General features: G+C 38.3%; 1 long non-coding RNA gene and 1 pseudogene across 2 annotated transcripts; both read left to right on the forward strand.

The window, feature by feature from the left end:
- The first annotated feature begins 702 nt into the window (after positions 1 to 702).
- Positions 703 to 6,199, forward strand: LOC148877011 (proline-rich receptor-like protein kinase PERK15; annotated as a pseudogene). The gene is made up of 9 exons (XR_016110718.1): positions 703 to 841; positions 950 to 1,593; positions 1,734 to 2,288; positions 3,324 to 3,410; positions 3,529 to 3,599; positions 3,691 to 3,767; positions 3,865 to 4,012; positions 4,302 to 4,463; positions 5,453 to 6,199. The product of XR_016110718.1 is annotated as a proline-rich receptor-like protein kinase PERK15 (transcript).
- Positions 6,200 to 13,491: 7,292 nt separating this feature from the next.
- Positions 13,492 to 16,320, forward strand: LOC148877012 (uncharacterized). Its single transcript, XR_016111720.1, has 2 exons — positions 13,492 to 13,943; positions 16,053 to 16,320. It is a non-coding gene; the product is annotated as an uncharacterized LOC148877012 (long non-coding RNA).
- Positions 16,321 to 18,778: the final 2,458 nt, after the last annotated feature.

Consider the following 18,778-nt stretch of genomic DNA (forward strand, 5'->3'; position numbering starts at 1 on the left):
ACAACTGACCATGCTAGTTTCCCAACTCTTCATGTATATATACTCTGTCCTAAGTCTCTTGGTGGGAGCAGACCCGGATTCCATGGCTTGACTATTCAAATACCCATTAATCCCCACACATTAACCTAACCATTCAAATATCTCAAAGGAAAAAAAAAATAAAAAGATATATACGGTGCATAATTCCAGACCTTCACCCAATCTTCCGGAAACATTGCAGGGCTGATCAGTGATGATACAATGAGAGCGCTCTTATTGGATCTTCAGTCTCTCTGAAACCTAGTTCTGAAGCTCCTTCAGAAACAACCACACAAGTGTAATATGGGATATTCTTGTGGCCTTGTTTATCACAAGTGTTCCTAGATTCAAAGCAGAATAGCCATTGGTTGGGAGTTGGGTCTTCCAAAACTGAGACACACATGGGCGTGTTGACACAACATCGCAGGCCCAGAATAGGCAAACCGACAACTAATTCAACCCAAGCCAAAGGTGGCCAAGACAAAGCTCGGAAGCAAAATTCTGAATGTTCTTGTCTTTCCTTGTCGTTTGAGAGAAAGAGACTGGTTTTCTTAGCTTTTCAAGTATGACTGACCAAATCCCAATCAAAAATAGAAAATGAATTAATGTTCCCTCCTTCTGATGAGCTGATAGGGGGAAGGATAAGATCCACTTTCTAGGTTGGAATCACCACAATGCAACCTCTTTTCTTTCAACCTTCTTGTCATTTCTTCGTAATTCAGGTTCTCTCTCTCTCTATTGTTCTTGGTGAAGAACAGTCACGTAATGTAGTCTTCTCATGCCTAAAATGATTTGCTCAGTATTCATAGCTGCATCAATACAGGTGTAGAAGACGTAGGAGAGAGAATTAATTCTCCAGTTTTGCTTATTTTCCCATGTAAATTATTCTTCCTCATTTCTATTTTCCTATATTGTATTTGGGAATTTTCAGGGTTCCTCAAGTTAGAGACTTCAATTCATATAGACGATCAGTTATGGAACGAGTAGGGTTTCCCAATGGCTTTGACTTTAACTTTGGCCGGAGATTCCTTCTAATGGCTTCCTCTCCTGAGACTGCTACGTCGCCAGAAACATCTTCTTCATCATCATCACCAACAACTCCGTCACCATCTTCATCACCACCAGCACCTCCGAAACCATCAGCACAATCGCCATCATCATCAACTCAAAAACCTCAACCCCCCTCTACAACTGAATCACCACCTTCTCCTTCCTCAAACAAGAATAGAAGTCCACCTTCACCATCATCATCCAGCGACGCTCCTCCACCGCCACCGCCACCACGACAGCAGTCCTCATCAACACCATCTTCTTCTTCTTCTTCTTCCGGGGCATTGTCACCTCCAAGTACGCCAAAACAAAAGACCCCATCGTCGTCGGGATCACGTTCACCAACACATTCTGAAAGCTCGTCTCACAATTCGTCATCCGCACCCCTTCTAGTAGGACTCGCAGTGACAGCGATGGCGTTATTACTCATTATGATTGTCGTCTGTGTATGCTTATCCAATAAGAGAAAAAGAAGGCCGCAGAATCAGCTTCCATACTACACTGATCCTCCTTTTGGACACAAAGGTACTGATCAGCTTTAATCCCAGTTTCTAGTTTAATCTCAATATAGTTGCAGATATAAACCAGCAACATTGATCTGGACAAAATTTGAATTCTGACGTTCATTTGTTGTTGTTGGCATGTGCACCGTGCACGGCCTGCAGGCAACGCATACTACAATGGCACGCCGCTTCAAAATTGGCAGTATAACAGCCCCCTACGAGGGGATCACATTGTGAAGATTCCCCCACCTCCGGGCTTTATGGGGTCACCGGCGGCTGCAGGGTGGCATGCAGCACCGCCTCCACCTCCACCAGCGACGAGCAGTGGTGACTTGAGCTCCACTTCCTCAGGTCCACACAATCCTCCGCTGCCGCCTCCTTCTCCATGCGTCGCTCTTGGATTCATCAACCAGAGTACCTTCTCCTATGAAGAACTAGCAGCGGCAACCGGTGGATTCTCTGAGAAAAACTTGTTGGGTCAAGGTGGGTTTGGTCATGTACATAAGGGAGTGTTGCCAAATGGAAAGGAGATAGCAGTAAAGAGCCTAAAGTCGGGTAGCGGGCAAGGAGAGAGAGAGTTCCAAGCAGAGGTGGAAATCATCAGCCGTGTTCATCACCGTCACCTTGTTTCACTTGTTGGCTACTGTATGGGTGGGGGGCATCGGATTTTGGTTTACCAATTTGTTCCCAACGGAACACTAGAATACCACCTTCATGGTAAGCTATATTCTACCTTATAGTTGCTAATTGAGAACCCATAATCAGGTTTTAAAAACCGATCCGAAAATGGAATCCTTTTGGCGACAGCCTATAGGTTTTCGAACCAGCGGTTCAACCGTCTAGTCCAAATGGATCGGGATCGGCTTATAGCGTTTTGCAAAATAAAAAATAATGAAATAATCCAAAAACCGTTCATTGGGTCTAGCAATTTAGCGGTTTAACCATCTGGGCCAGTCGTTCATTAACAAAATCAATGATTTTTTTTTTGGGAAATTTCCGGGTCAAACATAAAATGGAACCAGACAACTAACCAATTCCCAGGTTGAACGGTCCAACCATCCAGTCCGGTCCGATTTTCAAAACAGTGCTTGAGAGGACACACATGAACACCATTAATTGTCACTGGAAGCAAGGTGCAGGTAGCTCAAAGTTGGGTGAAGGGTCATGACTTATCATTTCAAGGAGGGCCTGAAGATATTTCAATTGTCCACGGTCATCATCCTATTAATAGATTGTTCATTTGACCAATCGTGACACTTTTTCTTATACTAAGTAGTAATGCACCAAATCCGTCTGCTGGCATTAGTCCATGGTCCTGTCACAAAGTTCTTTTGCACCAAAGATTTGATCATATATTTCATCTTTCAACTTTTAGGCTCTGTTTGTTTGCAATTAATGCAATGGTCTAATTCTCTAAATGCATAGAAGTACATTATTACTTGATACTTACTACTCCCATACTGTAAATGCGTGGGAGTGATGTGATCTCCACTTTATATGAATGAAAAGGAGGCAAGAGGAAGGTTGTTTGTATGGGAATGATATTTGCACCGCCAGCCACGTGAGTGCAAATGAGACAAAAGTGTAGATTTTGCATCAGGTGAGGAGTGTAAATCATAGTTATAAACAAAGGGATGCAAATCTGAACCGGGTCCAAAATTAGTCTTGACTCTTGAGTTCACATTTGCACTGCAAACAAAAAATAATTAACCTCTGCTGCATGAACGACCACCATTAAATTTTCGTTTGCAGGAAAGGATCGTCCCACAATGGATTGGCCTACAAGGCTCCGGATTGCATTGGGATCAGCCAAAGGGCTTGCATACCTTCATGAAGATTGTACGTCTCTCTCTCTCTCTCTCTCTCTCTCATATTTTCAGAACTTTTGCCATTAATCCTCAAAGCAATCTCTCTCTCTCTCTCATATTTTCATTTAGCTTCTGATAATTACTTTCAGGCCACCCTCGCATCATTCATCGTGACATCAAAACTGCAAATATTCTGCTTGACAATAATTTTGAGGCCATGGTATTTAGATATTCCTGCATTCTTCTTTTAATAACTCTACATTATTCATATTGACCTCTGTTCAATATCTGATCTATTTGCTGGATTGCAGGTGGCCGATTTTGGGTTGGCGAAACTCTCTTCTGACAAATACACTCACATCTCAACACGAGTCATGGGAACATTTGGGTGAACATATATCTAAATTCCTAGTTGCAGAGTAGACATCATAATATATATTCTGAAAGAGATTTTGTTGATTTGATATTCTTTACTGAAAATACAGGTATTTGGCACCTGAATATGCATCGAGTGGCAAGCTAACTGAGAAATCTGATGTTTTCTCATTTGGTGTTATGCTATTAGAACTGATCACTGGACGACGCCCTGTCGATACCGCCAATTCATACATGGATGATAGCTTAGTAGATTGGGTTTGTAGCAATTTTCTATTACTGATGAGATGATTCTCTGCTTTCTTCTTTGCCTTAGATTTGCATAGCCTAAAATTTCAGAAGGGAAAGAAATTAAACTCTCCTACTATATATATATATATATTCCATGCTAGAACATGATAATGTACATGCATACAGATCAAAGGGTGCAGCATCATCAACTGTTAACAGACAAAATCAGTATCCTTTTGATCTCAATTTTGTTCACAAACAACACTAGTCTAGTTTCTTTGCCATGCATTAATATCTTTCGTTGATGGGTAAACAGGCAAGACCCATTTTGACACATGTACAATCGGATGGCAACTATGGAGAGTTGGTGGATCCTCGCCTTGAAAACAACTATAACCCTAGTGAGATGGCACGCATGGTAGCTTGTGCTACTGCAAGCATTCGTCATTCTGCAAGGAGGCGCCCAAAAATGAGTCAGGTACGATACCTATAGTAAATTTTGGGCATTCAACTAGGGATGTCAACGGCTGAATTCCACCAAGGTTTTATAAAATTTAGACTCTACCCCATTTCCTATAGGGATGTCAACGGGTCAGACCCTCCAAGTGGCCTAACCTGAACTTTGACCTAAAAATACATAATTTTCAAACTTGACTTAACACCATTCACAGCATTTCGAATACTTTAAAAAAAAAATCTTAAACTTTAAGGTTATAGAATTAGAAGTCAAAAAGTTACAATACTTTATATATATGCAGGGTATCATGACCCAGTGGGGTGGATCAGCCAAAAACGAACTGACCTGGACCAGATTCGAGCCGAAGAATTAAAACATTAACCCGACCCTATAGGGTTGGGTCAAGTTGGATTTACCATTTAACCTGTCCCATTGACATCCCTACCTAAATCTCCCAATCTATATCTGCCCCAAAACACATAGTGGATTGGATTTTGAGAATTCAAACTCTTCGATGCAAGACAATCCCTAACTCTACCCTCTTAGCATTCAAGGGTAGAGCAAATTGGGTTTAGAACCCACATCTAATTTTCTATTATTTCTTAATAAATATAAGCAATAAAGTAAAACAATATGAACAAACCATAAATTAAATTCTAAATATTTAATTAGTATATTATCAAATAGCCTTCACATAAAATTCAAAATATTATTAAATTTAACACCTAATACATGAAGTTTATATTCTTTCCAACAAATATGGGTTGGGGAGGATCAAGTTGAGCCTAATATTATACCCTACCCATGCCCATACGGGTTGTAGAACTGAAAAACCTGTCCCCGGGACAAATACCCATTGGATAGAATAGAAATTACCATCCCGACATTCAACCCCAGTATGCACTACTGGTCCGATACTAATTAATGAAAGTGTTGAGATATTGCGCTTTTTCTACTTTAAAAAACACCATCGAGTCAAGTGAATGATACTGATACATTCTATCAAACAGATTGTGCGTGTTTTAGAAGGTGACGTCTCACTGGATGATTTGAATGAGGGGATAAAACCTAGCCAAAGCGCTATATTTGGCTCAAATGGCGGGGCTTCGGACTGAATCTATAATGGCACTGGCTAGCCAGGAAACGGGAAGTAGTAAGTATTGGGGCCATTTGTGATTATGGTCACAACCCGTCCTCAAGCAATGTCTCCCGAGACATGAGCCAGATTGAGAGCAAATGGAAGGCTCGAGTTAATGAAAATTGCTCCTTCCATATATCAGACTCAAAAATGTGAGATCGAGTCTATCATTTGTATGTTTTCTTAGTAGGATTGCTAATCGGAATTGATACATTGTTGATTTGAGCTTTATTCGAATTGGTATGTAGTACTATATACATGTAACCATGGAGGAGCAGATGTAGCTTCTATTATCTCTTGCTTTATTTGGGTTATTTGCTGCATGAAGTTAGGCTCATGCATAGAGTTATTTGTAATGGTGTAATGCACCAGAGTGCAAAAGAGAATGCTAGAGGGAGGGTAAATTTTGCATCGTATTTGACCGTCTTATTTATTTGCTAGAAGTAAAATAATGCAGTTTTTACCTTACTCAAAAGAGAATGCTAGAGGGAGGGTTATTTGTTTAAGAGTGAGGTAAGTGAACCCCATTTTGTATGAGAAAATTGATGTAAGAGGAAGCTAGGGCAAATTTTGCATCGGTTTTTGGGATGCAAACCTATTTTACATTGACCGATTTTGAATGGAAAACCTATTTTTATTTTTACTTTCAAAGAAATTTTATTCTCGTTTTGGGTTGTGTTTGGTAAGAGTACAAAAAGCAAATGCACTGATGGTACAAACACAAAAATTTGTCAAATAGAAGGATGGAAATCCAACTTAGTTTTGCATTCATAAATTTAAAGTATCTTTTTTAGTTGTGAGTGGTGCAAACATAAATTTCAAGGTTGGAGCCAACCTATTTTACATTGACCAACTTTTAGTGTAAAATAATTGACAAAAAAAAAACAAAATTATTTTCATTCTCAATGCAAAGATGTATTCATGTCAAACACTTGCAAAACTGAAAGAATGATGGAAATCCAACTTAGTTTTGCATTCATAAATTTAAAGTATCTTTTTCAGTTGTGAGTGGTGCAAACATAAATTTCAAGGTTGGAGCCAACCTATTTTACATTGACCAACTTTTAGTGTAAAATAATTGACAAAAAAAAAACAAAATTATTATAATTCTCAATGCAAAGATGTATTCATGTCAAACTCTTGCAAAACTGAACTGGAGTGCAAATTCACTTCAGTTCAAAATTAGCAATGCAAATTTATTTGCATTGATACAAACTATGGTAATGCACAATGATCAAAGTATCCGTATCGAGTATTGTATCGGATAACTTGGATACGGATGAGCTTTGGAAACACATGGATACGAATGAAAGATATAGAAACACTTGGATACGCTAGTGAAATGCATACAAATCACATAAATACATTCATCGTACTAAACCAAAGGCTGAATTATCTATAAATAAGATATAAGCACATGAGAAATGCATACTTCAATAGGTTATATGAAGAGAAATATTACAATAAACAATACTATGACTCTAGAACATTCAAACATTGTACAATAATTATCACTCTTTCAATTTTATAATTATAATTTTCCATTTTTATTAATTTTTGGAAATATTTATTAATTTAGTATTTTATTTAAATAGCAACCATTTTTTAAATAATAAATATGTTTTCATTCTTAACATATAATGTTTTTATTTTACACATAATTGTAAAATAAAACAAGTAAATCATTTAGGGTAGATAAAATAAATTATATTTAATTTTCAGTTTTTATTAATTTTTTTGGAAAAAATAAATCTTAAATTATTCGTTTCAGTTTTTATAATTATAATTTTCCATTTTCCATTAATTTTGTTGGGAAAATTTATTTATTTAGTATTTTATGTAATAACTCTATTTTTTCAAACAATAACTATGTTTTCAATTTTAACATATAATTATGTGTAAAATAAAATATATAAATCATCTAAGGTAGATGAAATATATTATTTTTATAATTTTTAGTTTTTATTAAATTTTTTGGAAAAATTAAATCTTAAATTATTTATTTTAGTTTTTGTAATACTATTTTTAACTTGTATTAAAGATAAAAAATGATCCAAAGTACTCAATGTACAATTTTGTCAAAGTAGACACAGATACATCTCCATATTAATGTGTATCGGACTGTATCCACCGATACGATGCAATACGGCCCGACTCATAGGATACCTATCTAGTTGTAGAGTATCCTATATCCATGAATAAATTTATATGTTAAATGAAGTAAAGCAAGACTTGAAGCAAAATAAAGTAAAACACAAAACAAAATTAAACCATGATTTGCATTTTTTTTTCATTTGCACTCCCATACATTTGTACTAGTGCAAATAAAATTGCATTGCAACCAAACAAATCCTTAGGCACAGCTTGAAAAGAGTACAAATACAAACATGTAGAGTGCAAAACCTTATATTTTGTATGTATGCGCAGCTATGCATTGTACATATTTGTATCTCCAACCCACCCCAAACTGAGCCTAAGTGCAAAAACAATTAAATAAACAAATTTGCTTTCATTTTTAGTATAGAAGTATTCTTATCAGATGCTTGCAAACCAAACTAGAGTGCAAATTTAACACAGTTCTGCATTCTACTCTTACCAAATGCTGTCTTTTTTTTTTTTTTTCCGTTAAAACACCATTTCATCTTGAAACACAAGTGTTCATGTTTAAATCCTCTTTGGCAAGATCATTGTGTTATTCCATTAGTGCCATGTCATTGTTGAGACTTCGCCTTTTGGAGTAATAAATGTCAATTTGATGTCTCATCAAATTGCCCTAAGCAAACATTTTGAGATGTTATAACTCAAAACAACTTCCAACCTAACAAGTTTTTAACTATTGAACTCAAAATGCCTACATGGTGCTTAGGGGGGCAAAAGGGGATGTTTGGTTTTGGTGCCGGTTTTTCGGAAAATGGTGCCACATCAATGACATGTAGGCATTCCCACTATAAAGTTATTTGGTTCATGCGTTTTTCATAAAAACAGGAAAAATAGGCAACACATCGTAAATCAAGATGCCCTTAATGCACAAATCGTCAAATTTGACGATTCAACGGTTAACTGATGTGGCGCTGATCCTACGTGCATGATGACATGTCGTGAGGGGAATCATATATTGCTTCACGGTGCACGGTGCAGTAAACCAAAAAATAGTAAGTAGGGTTTCAATTGCAAAAACTCCTTCGCCTGTTATCATGTGTTGTTTGTCGATTCACCGTATGAACTTGTTGTCGATAAGAAACTTTGTTTTGCATGAACCTGTTCTTTGATACCTTATTATAGAAAATTTTCCCCTTTTACCCAAGCCCCTACACCTCCATTGCCAAAAAAAATCAAGAATGTGTGAGGGGTGACCCAAGAGATGCCAACTAGAAAGAGAAAAATTTACTCAAATTACCACTCATCAAAATGTTAAAAAGTGTAACATATCATTGTAATATACACAATCTTCAGTGGATTATCCCATTTAGATTTCTTAGGCTACAAGATCAACCAAACAGAAAATTTTGAGTAATCAATCTGTTATCCATGAAGAAAAGACTACAAATTGAATAGTTACAGTCCTACCCCTGCTCAACACATCCAACGGTAATTACCTATGTTTCCTTTAGATGCTAAGCACTATGTTTCCAGACATGAAGTACCAAAATCTACCACCTTAACCCTCATCTAATCATTCAATAGTAAATGGTTGCGTTTCAAGTCTCTATGAATCACTCCTTGTGAGTGAAGGTGTTGCATGCCTCGAGAGATATCAAGAGCTAACCTTACAATTGTTTCAATTGAGAGGAAGTAAGGTTCTTTCTTGTTAAGATACATCCTAAGAGTTCGAGACATGTACTCTATGATGATGCAATACATAGGAGGCCTTTTACAAGCTGCAATGAACTGCAAAAGAAGGGTTAGTCCTTTGTGATAAATCATAAAAAACACAAGAAATTGCAATTCATTACTTTCATGCAAATCATCATGAAGATGTAAATTTTTTCTTCAATATCATGAAGATGTATATGTTGCATAGACAGATCTAAGATGCCTCTTTTTTCTTTTTCAAATCTTTATGGTGTCCAATATATAAAATCTAGTTGTACATAGACTATATTTGTATATTTGTATATGTGTATACGTTAAGTAATAAACTATACTTTACCTTTCCAAAAAAATGTACAAACTTGACAACATTCTTCTATTCATGGTTAAATTGATAAACACAATAAATTTCCCAAAATATTTTAGAACTCCAGCACTCATTCCTATAGGAAACTTGTAAATTCACTACTGAATACCTCATCTGTGGCTAGTTTCAAAGAAAGCTCCAAGCCATCTTTCACATAAACTTCATAATTCACTACTAAATGCCTTATCTAGATCCCAGACTTTACCTTGGCATCCCAGATTTAGCTAGGACATCAGCTAGCTCATTTAATTGCTAACAATGGAATCCATCTGAACAAGCAATTCAAACTTTTTCCTAATGTATGAGCTTCTCTAACTATGAAAATGATTTTCCAAGGAGCCACTTTTTCTATACTCACTCATAAATTGACTACTCCACAATACCCCTCTATAAATATGTTTCTCCAATTATTCAATGCCCACAACTTTAAGCCTTCAACTACGTACAACCAATATTTCAGCCCTTAAAGACTTACCATGTCCTACTGGTCACAATAAACTAAGCAATATTCTACTTCCTTCATCCCTTATCATACCTCCTATAGATTCATCCGGGTTGACAAGGCTGTACCCATCAAAATTCAATTTTAACCAACTAGCTTCAGAGGGCTCCAATTCTCTATTATTGGTTATTTCCAACTTGTTAGTCCTGCTACAATTTGATTATTTATTTATCATAGAAATGTAAATAAAGAGGATGTTAATTCCAACTTGTTAGTCTTTCTACAATTCTCTATTATTGGAGCCCTCATGCTCAAAAATGCAACTGAAAAAACTCTTAAATTATGTTAACTCCAAATGGGTAACTTGGGTTTAATTGGTCTAAGATGATCAGGGAAAAATGAAGAGGATAAATTCTCAGAATTAGAAATAAAGGAACAAGTTTGTAACAAGCAAAACAGACTTATGTAGCATCAAATTTCGTTTATTAGAGAAATATAAAATAGTTTTCGTTTATGTTTTCATATGGGATTATTCTAATATTCCCCTTTTCTTGTGTAGCATCAGATTTATCACGATTTTATAGAGGATCCACACTGGCTTCATTGCTTGACGTCTTCAGCCAAAGAGGTTAGTATCTCATCTTACCAAACGAAAATGTTTAGAGTATTGGCATTTTTTTTTTTTTTGAAAATTTTCTATGTATTTTAGAGTATTTCGGAGTAGATTTTTCTGTGTACGTTAGTCTTACCGATAAAAAATGCTGGATTTAACACTTTTGGCCTGAATGTCTCTTCTTGCAAACCATAATATATATGCACTACTATGATTCCCTTAACTACTAGGTACCTCACCTGATGTAGGACTGATATATAATCCAAGGCTAGAATAACAACAAATTTTAAGAAAAACTAAAATGTAAATGATGATGGTTTATATATATGTATATATATGATGATGGTGATGCATCTAATGGTTTGGTGGTGCACTTAATAGGTTACTTTTTTTTCTTTTTAGATATGTGCCAAGGGTTTTGAAACTAAATCTCTATAAACAAATATTGGACAAATGATAATGTGGGGCCTCTTCCCATTTTTTCTTTCCCTTACATCTTGTTAGAATTTAGAAATGTCTACTTCATAATTGACATCAACCCTTTAAAGTCTCTACATTACCCTTCACAATTACAAAATTAAGCTTAGTGGGATTGATAACTAGATGGCAGGAGAGTTAGATAGTGAAGAAATCAAACTAGGTCCTCATAGTGTACAGCGGACCGATGCAGAGGAGACTTTCATTAATCTAATGGTGGATCAAGTTAGAGCAAACAACATGCCTACATCATCTTTTAATGTTGAAGGGTGGAAGTATATCTCTGAGCAATTTAATCAAAAACATAACAAGAGTTATGTTCATGCCCAGTTCAAAAACAAATATAGTGCACTTAGACAGCGTTAGAAGTGGCACTCAATCCTTCTTAACCAAACATGTGTTACCGTAGATCCATTGACGAAAAATCCTTCCGTAAATGAAGAAGTATGGCAAATCCCGATTAATGTAATCTTACCTTAAAACCACTCATCTGGTTGACTGATTCAATTTAGGATTGGTATAAAACCTAATTAATTCATTATTATGTAGACTCTTGTTGGACACAATCATTTAGGACACAAGTTTATCGTCATTGGGATGAGCTAGAATACATTTACGGTGGAACACAAGCAAACAGGGACATGGGATATTCACTCAAAATGGGTCTTGATGACAATGTCCATACTTCAGATAGTTCACCACCAGTTGTGAACTTAGATGGTCTAGGCACACCAATAATTGGTGAATCTCTTGCCAGTCCATACATTGTTGATTCAAATGATGATGTATTAGAGATTCCAAATCATAAGAGGAGAGTTGGTAAACCACCCACTAGCATGAAGAAAGGGAATAAACATTGTCTTCCACATGGACTTAATGTAAGAGTCCAATAGACCTGTTCATGGGCCGGACCAGGGTTTGTCTATGTATCAACATAATACATTCAGGCTCGAGCCCGAGCCTGGCAAGAAATTTGAAAACATAACTTTTTTCTTTTTTATTCAATGAAAAGTGTTTTATTTAAAATTAAAAACATTCAAAACTCAAAAATAATAAACATCTCACTATTACTTGAAAAAAAAAGAGAAGAAAAACAAAGAAAAAATATTGTATATATTTTTTATTATTTAATATATAGTATCGTGCCAGACTCAAGACATGGTTTTTTTGAGAAAGCCCAAGCCTGGCTCAAAAAAAGTCTGGCCCGGTGCTTTAGGCCTGAGCCTGAGCTTGCAAACCTAAAATTATGACCAAGCCTGACTTGCAACTGGTCAGGCCGTCGGGCTATCTGGCCCATGAACAAGTCTAGAGTCCAACAAGAAGAGGCTTGAAATCTTGGAAAAGGAAAGCTCACGGGGTCTTGACAAGTAGCAAGAAATGGAAATGGAGAAGCAAATTGCTATATAGAGGAAAAGAGAGATAGAACTAGAGAGGGCAAATGTTTGAGAAATGGAGAAGCAAAGAGACCTAGAAAGGGATAGAGTTGATAAGGCTCGTGAGAAGGAGCAGATGAAGGAATGCATTCAAATACCTAATTCATTATTTCAAGTTGAAGAGTTCTCTCCATCTTGCTATTTCAGGGCAACCAAGTTGTTTCTAGACGAGAAATGGAGGAACAATGACCAACCGAAACCATGATCTATAGGAGACCATCTTCAACTTGGAAAGCTTGACGTGAGAGTTATGATATTTTTGTTTTTCTTTTGTTTTTGATAAATGGTTGACTCAAAATACCTTTCTTTTTGACTAATTTTTATTTTTTGGACATGGATGTTGACCTTTTATGCTTACCTGCACTCCCATACATTTTGATGAATGGTGATTTCTTTTTTTGTTACATGTTGGTATTTACATGATTATCTACTATTTGTTAGCATAATGTGTATTGATGTTTATTTTGGTTTCATTACTTATAATATTGTGATTCGTCGTACAACAATATTATATGGATCTTCGTTAGTGTCGACGAAAAAGGAATATTATTGACTCATGCAGAAGGCAGCATTGCATGACTTCTTCCTTGATCGGACATACGTATATGTGTGGACAGAAGGATAGCCTTCCCTTTATTTCTCTTTCAAATTTTCAAAATGAAAGAAATTGTCAAGAACCTCCGGTGGAGGACTAGTGATAGGTGGTCCCACGGAGCTTTGGAAGAAGGGTAGCCTAGTGTGTAAGCACAACAATGAGAACTAAAATGATTAATGCTTTTCGTAAATACCTTGAAATATTGCTGCTGGCAGCAATGCTTTTCGTAAATACCTTGAAATATTGCTGCTAATTGAAATATTTCAAGCAACTTCTTTGCTTCCGTTGGGGGCGAAGCACCCTCATCAGGCGAACTCTCCTCTTTCTTCTCATCAACATAGGGCTTCTGCTACTGCTCCTCGAAGGTCCCCTATTTTCTGGAATACTGGAAATTTCAAATCCCTTTGATGTGGACTCCATTACCCTCCACCGACGTTTTTCCATCTCAAATCATCGATTCCACCAACTTTCACCCGCAGAATGACATTGGTTCTATGGTGCTCGGATGTGTTGGGGGAGGGAATTTCTAGATCTGGTCGACAGTTTGGGGAGCAGTATTTTGGTGATGCGTCTTTTGCGGTCAAGTGCTTGAAAGAATAGAGAACTGGACGATGAAGAAAGCCAAGGTCGTAACTTACTCCCTTTTAAGTGATTTGGAATTCTCTGCTAGGTCTGTTAACTCCACATCCCCTTCTAAGCTGAAATCCTGGATGCTCAGATCGTGGATTTGATTCAATGCGATGATTTCACTATGTTTCTAATCATTGTGATGGTCTTCAATATTTTAGAGCTAATCTTTTTTTTACAGAGCTGGATGCCTCAAATCTTGCATATTCCTATTCGTCAAATTTACAAGATCTAATCTTAAATATTTTAGTATGCAACTCAATTAGCTCTCTTTTATGTTACTTGAAATCTACAAAAAAAATAAAAAAAAAATCCATTTCATAGATGTTAATTTTGCCCCTTTTGTCGGCAATGGAGGTAGGGGGATGGTGACACTCATTTCTTCATAATAGACTTCACTCGGTTGGTCGTGTATGGGAATATGGCCCAAACCTTCCCCCTCCTAAAATTTCTTTTGTGTTTTAATTGCTCCTATAGTAGCATTTGTCCCCTTCGTTCTCTCTCGCCCTTGTTTTATCACCGATTTGCAGCAATGGTTGACCTCTCCAGTAGCGGTCCGGTAACATGTAATGGCCTCCCTGAGTTTATTCTGCCAACAGTGATCAGATACAGACAACAACACTGGTGGCGATGGTGGCGGAGGGACAGAGAGTGGAACGGTTGCGGAGTGGTTCACTGTAGCTACTATCGGGAAGAAGGACGGTGAAGAAGGGAGAGGGATGAAAGGAAATTTTGGGTTTTAAAGAAAATTTATACATCATGTCGTATCACATGTGCATGAATTTTGACGGAACACTAATGGATACTAACACAGGGATAGAGCTAATCAATTGTTAGAAATTTTAAGGGTATTTTAAGATAATATACAAATAGTAAAGGTACAGTTTGTCAATTTCGTGAACAATAGGGGTAGCTTAAGAGATTTACCCTATTTGTAGTTGTGGTTAGGATTGTGTGGGGGTTATAAAAATACACATGTATCAACTAGTGTCTCAATTGTTGAACAAATACTATAGATGAAGGAAGAATGTTTGTATGTCAACTGGCAATATGTGATTTTGATATGTTTTTTTACCTTTGTATACATGAGATGGGAAAGATCGATGCATGACTCAAGGATATTGGCAAAAGCACTTACTAGGCCAAATACAAGGTTTCCTATACCTCCTCCAAGTGAAATAGGCATTCCATGAAATTGCCCTGCCAATTTTTACTTCCACCATTTATGTGTCCTCACATTTAGAATTCAATGCAAAAAAATACTATCTTGTTGATTCTGGATATGCTAACGCTCCCACAGAGTTTCCTAAACCTCCTCTAGGTGAAATAGGTATTCCATGGAATTGTTCTGTTAATATTTACCTCTATCATTTATGTGTCATCACAACTAGAATTCAATGCAGGGAAATACTATCTTCTTGGTTCTAGATATGCTAATTCTCCAGATTTCCTTGACCCATGCTTTAGTGAACGGTACTATCTTAGTGAGTTTAGGAGACAATCTGATAGATTTAGATTGAATGAGAACCACTTCAACTAAACTCATTCTTCACTGCGTAATGTCACTATTAGTTGGGCACATAAACAAGTCATGCTACCAGTTCAACTACACTCATTTACACTCATTCTTGAAGGGTAAATTCCCCATCTTAAAAAACATGTCATGCTTTCAGTTGGACTTCCAATGACTTCTTGTAATGACATGTTTCATAACCTACAATTTCATAAAACGAGAGATACGTGAGGATGAACACATAAAATAAGTGTGCAGAGGGTTACAAAAATGACTTTGATAATGATGATGGCTCGGACGGTGATGATGAAGAGCACACTACTATTACACTAGGTTCAAGTAGAGAGATGAACATGGTTAGAGAACAAATTACAACTGCTCTATGGGAGAGGTACCGAAGGTCTGCCTAGTGACTTGCATGTGAACTTGATGTTATGATTCAAAATATTATGATGTTAGGATTTAGACCATGCCGATGTTTATGCTTGTTATTGATTGTACTTGTTTACTCCTTTATCTATTCTAAATTTGTATGTGTTTTTGTGCTCACTTTTTGTGGATTATTTGATGTTTACTAGGCAAGTTTTCTATGCAGAAATGATCGATGACATGTTTTTACCAAATTGCTCTTGTAATAAAGGGGAGATGACACTGCATATGGCAAGAACAAAAACTAATTATGGGCGATAATTTTTATGTTGCATAGTTAGGGGTAACCATAGGGGTTCATTCATACGTGTAGATGAATATGGTGGAATCCATCCTAGAGCACCTAGGGCTGAAGTTATCCAACATAGTTCATTTACCATGCAACCATAACATACCAATAAATATATTGCATTCATTGCTTGTTGTAGTTGTAACATCATTTGCTTTTTATTTGGGTTTGGCTAGTAATTATTCTATTAGTCTTGAAACTCATTAAATAGGATGATTACATTGGTAGCAAACTTGATGAGAAAATGGTGTCATTGATAGACATTATGTGTGAGGTACATATTTTGAAACCTTAACCAATTAGCAATTGGGCCCAATTAGACATGTTCATGGGTCAGGTAGCCCACGGGCTGGCCTGGCCTGGCCCGTTATTAAGTCAGGCTTGGCTATAATTTTAGGTCTGCGGGCTCGATCTTTCTCAAAAAAGCCTAGCCCGAGCCCGAGCCCAATTTGATACAATATATTAAATAATAAATATATTATATTTAATAAAAAATATATATACAATATTTTTTCTTTGTTCTTCTCTTTTTTACCAAGTAATAGTGAGATGTTTATTATTTTTGAGTTTTGATGATGTGCAATCCGATCGGTCCTAGCTGCCAAATACCTCACCTTTGGCAGAGCTGAAGGTGCCTGAAACAAAGAAGAAGCTGGAGATTTCCGGGGAGGAACTCGGGTGGAACACTCCGAAGCTCAAGTTAATACTCTTTAGAAGGAACTTGAGAAGGCAAGGGGAAATAATAGATTTCAAGACCAGAAAGCACAAATATCACATACATCTTTCTCTTCGGGGAGGAAGGCCTCTTATAGCCACTTGGTGCACTTACTCTCAAATTTCTGCTAAGTTAGGTATAACCGCCTCTGTGGGGGGCAGGCATAATCGCCACTGTCCTCTCTGTCAGGGCCATCTTTGCCACAACTGAGATGGCGGTGGCAGGTGGCCGTTAAGGCGTGATTGCCGTTTGTCAGACCCAGACCAGTCAGGCATGCTGCCTCAGAGTACGGATGTCAGGTAAGGTTTCACAGTCGTGCGACCTAGAGCTGAGGTGCCAGAGTGGTGCACGAGGTGAAGTCTTGAGTTCGGATGAGTAGGTCCTACTGTCCCGAAGTGCTGCCACATGGTCTGAACTGGCTCGAGGGGGGCTGGCCCCGGCCTTGCCCCTCGCAGGCTTCACTGTTAGCCTCGGGATCCTTTAGGGAGAGTTTGGGTTTCCTTTTGGGGAGCTTGGGAGCTCGGGCCTCTCTTTGAGGAGCTCAGGAGTTCGGGTTTCTCTCCGGGATATGGCCGTGCTAAGTCATTGTGCCGAGTTGGCGTTCCTGCCAGGTCATCTCGTCTTCTTCCACGTGTCGCACAACCGAGGGGTCGGGCCAAATCTACCTCCATCAATTGCCCCCCACTCCCCATGCCCGGGGTCTTGACCCTGCGTGGGGAGTTCACGGACTGATGGGTAGATTTGCTCTGTGGCATGCTTAGTCCAGTTCGGAGATTCACCAGTCTGACCTGCTTATGTTCTTGGCTCAACCAGGGTCAGTGCGGCTCGACTGGAGTCAGCCCGGGTCGCGTACAACTCACGCGCAGACGTCAAACGATTTATCAACTATCGGACGTCAAAAATTTGCGCTACACTGATTTCACCTCGGGGGTCATGCAGCCGATTTTCCTAAGAGTTGTTGGATGGCTTCGATCTCGAACTTTGATGCGCGGGTACAGCGACTATAAATAGTGGGGTCCCTGGTCACTTTTCCTTAGTTCGGTAGCGTTTCCTTTGGTGAGTCCCCTTAGCCTTCTCAATTTCCTTTCCTTTTCCTTTCGCGATGTCTAGTTCTAGTAGCTCGTGTAGCTTAGATAACCTTCTAGAAGGGCCTGAGGCGAAGACCTCGGGCCAGGCTGACTCCTTTGACAGCCTTCTTGATGAGCCTGAGGTAGGGCCTTCAACCCGAGTCACCCCAGGTAGCTTAGAGTCCACTTCGCGTTGGGTTCGAATGTTGGACACATTCAAACCTTCTACTATGACGTCTGAGAGACTTCGGTCTCTTGTTCGTCAGTTCAACCTGCCCGAGGAGTATGCATATAGCTTACCTTCGGGCAACTTCCCTTGGGAGCACGGTCCAGATGAGATCATGGTTTTCCGAGAGCATCTCATTGTCGGGCTGCGCCTTCCTCTTCACCCTTTAATCATCGAAGTCTTGAACCACTTCGGCGTCTCGCTAAGTCAACTTCACCCGAACTCTATTCGCAACATCGTCGGGACCATATCCCTCTATTGCGAGTATGTCATCCCCTAAGAAAATTTTTTTCTCTTCTTATGCTTAAGAAACAAGCGAGCTACCTTCCCAAGCATAGGCGGGCTTACTACCTGTCACCTCACCCGGGATTCAAACTCCTTCACAAACTCCCAAACAAAGTACCAGCGTGGAAGTGGGACTACTTCGTGGTCCGAAGTGCTACGGGGTGGCCATTTTCTACTCATTGGAGGTCGGTCGTCCCTGATCCCGGTGTCATGTTAGATAAAGACATGGCGGAAACCTTTCAATCCTGGGCCCAGGTCGGGCTCGAGTGCGGAGAGTACCTCATGGAAGCCAAGCTCATTCAGGTCGATC

This window comes from Nelumbo lutea, chromosome 1 (genome assembly GCF_056320005.1).
Source record: "Nelumbo lutea isolate HS-2025 chromosome 1, American lotus-T2T, whole genome shotgun sequence".
Lineage (NCBI taxonomy): Eukaryota > Viridiplantae > Streptophyta > Magnoliopsida > Proteales > Nelumbonaceae > Nelumbo > Nelumbo lutea.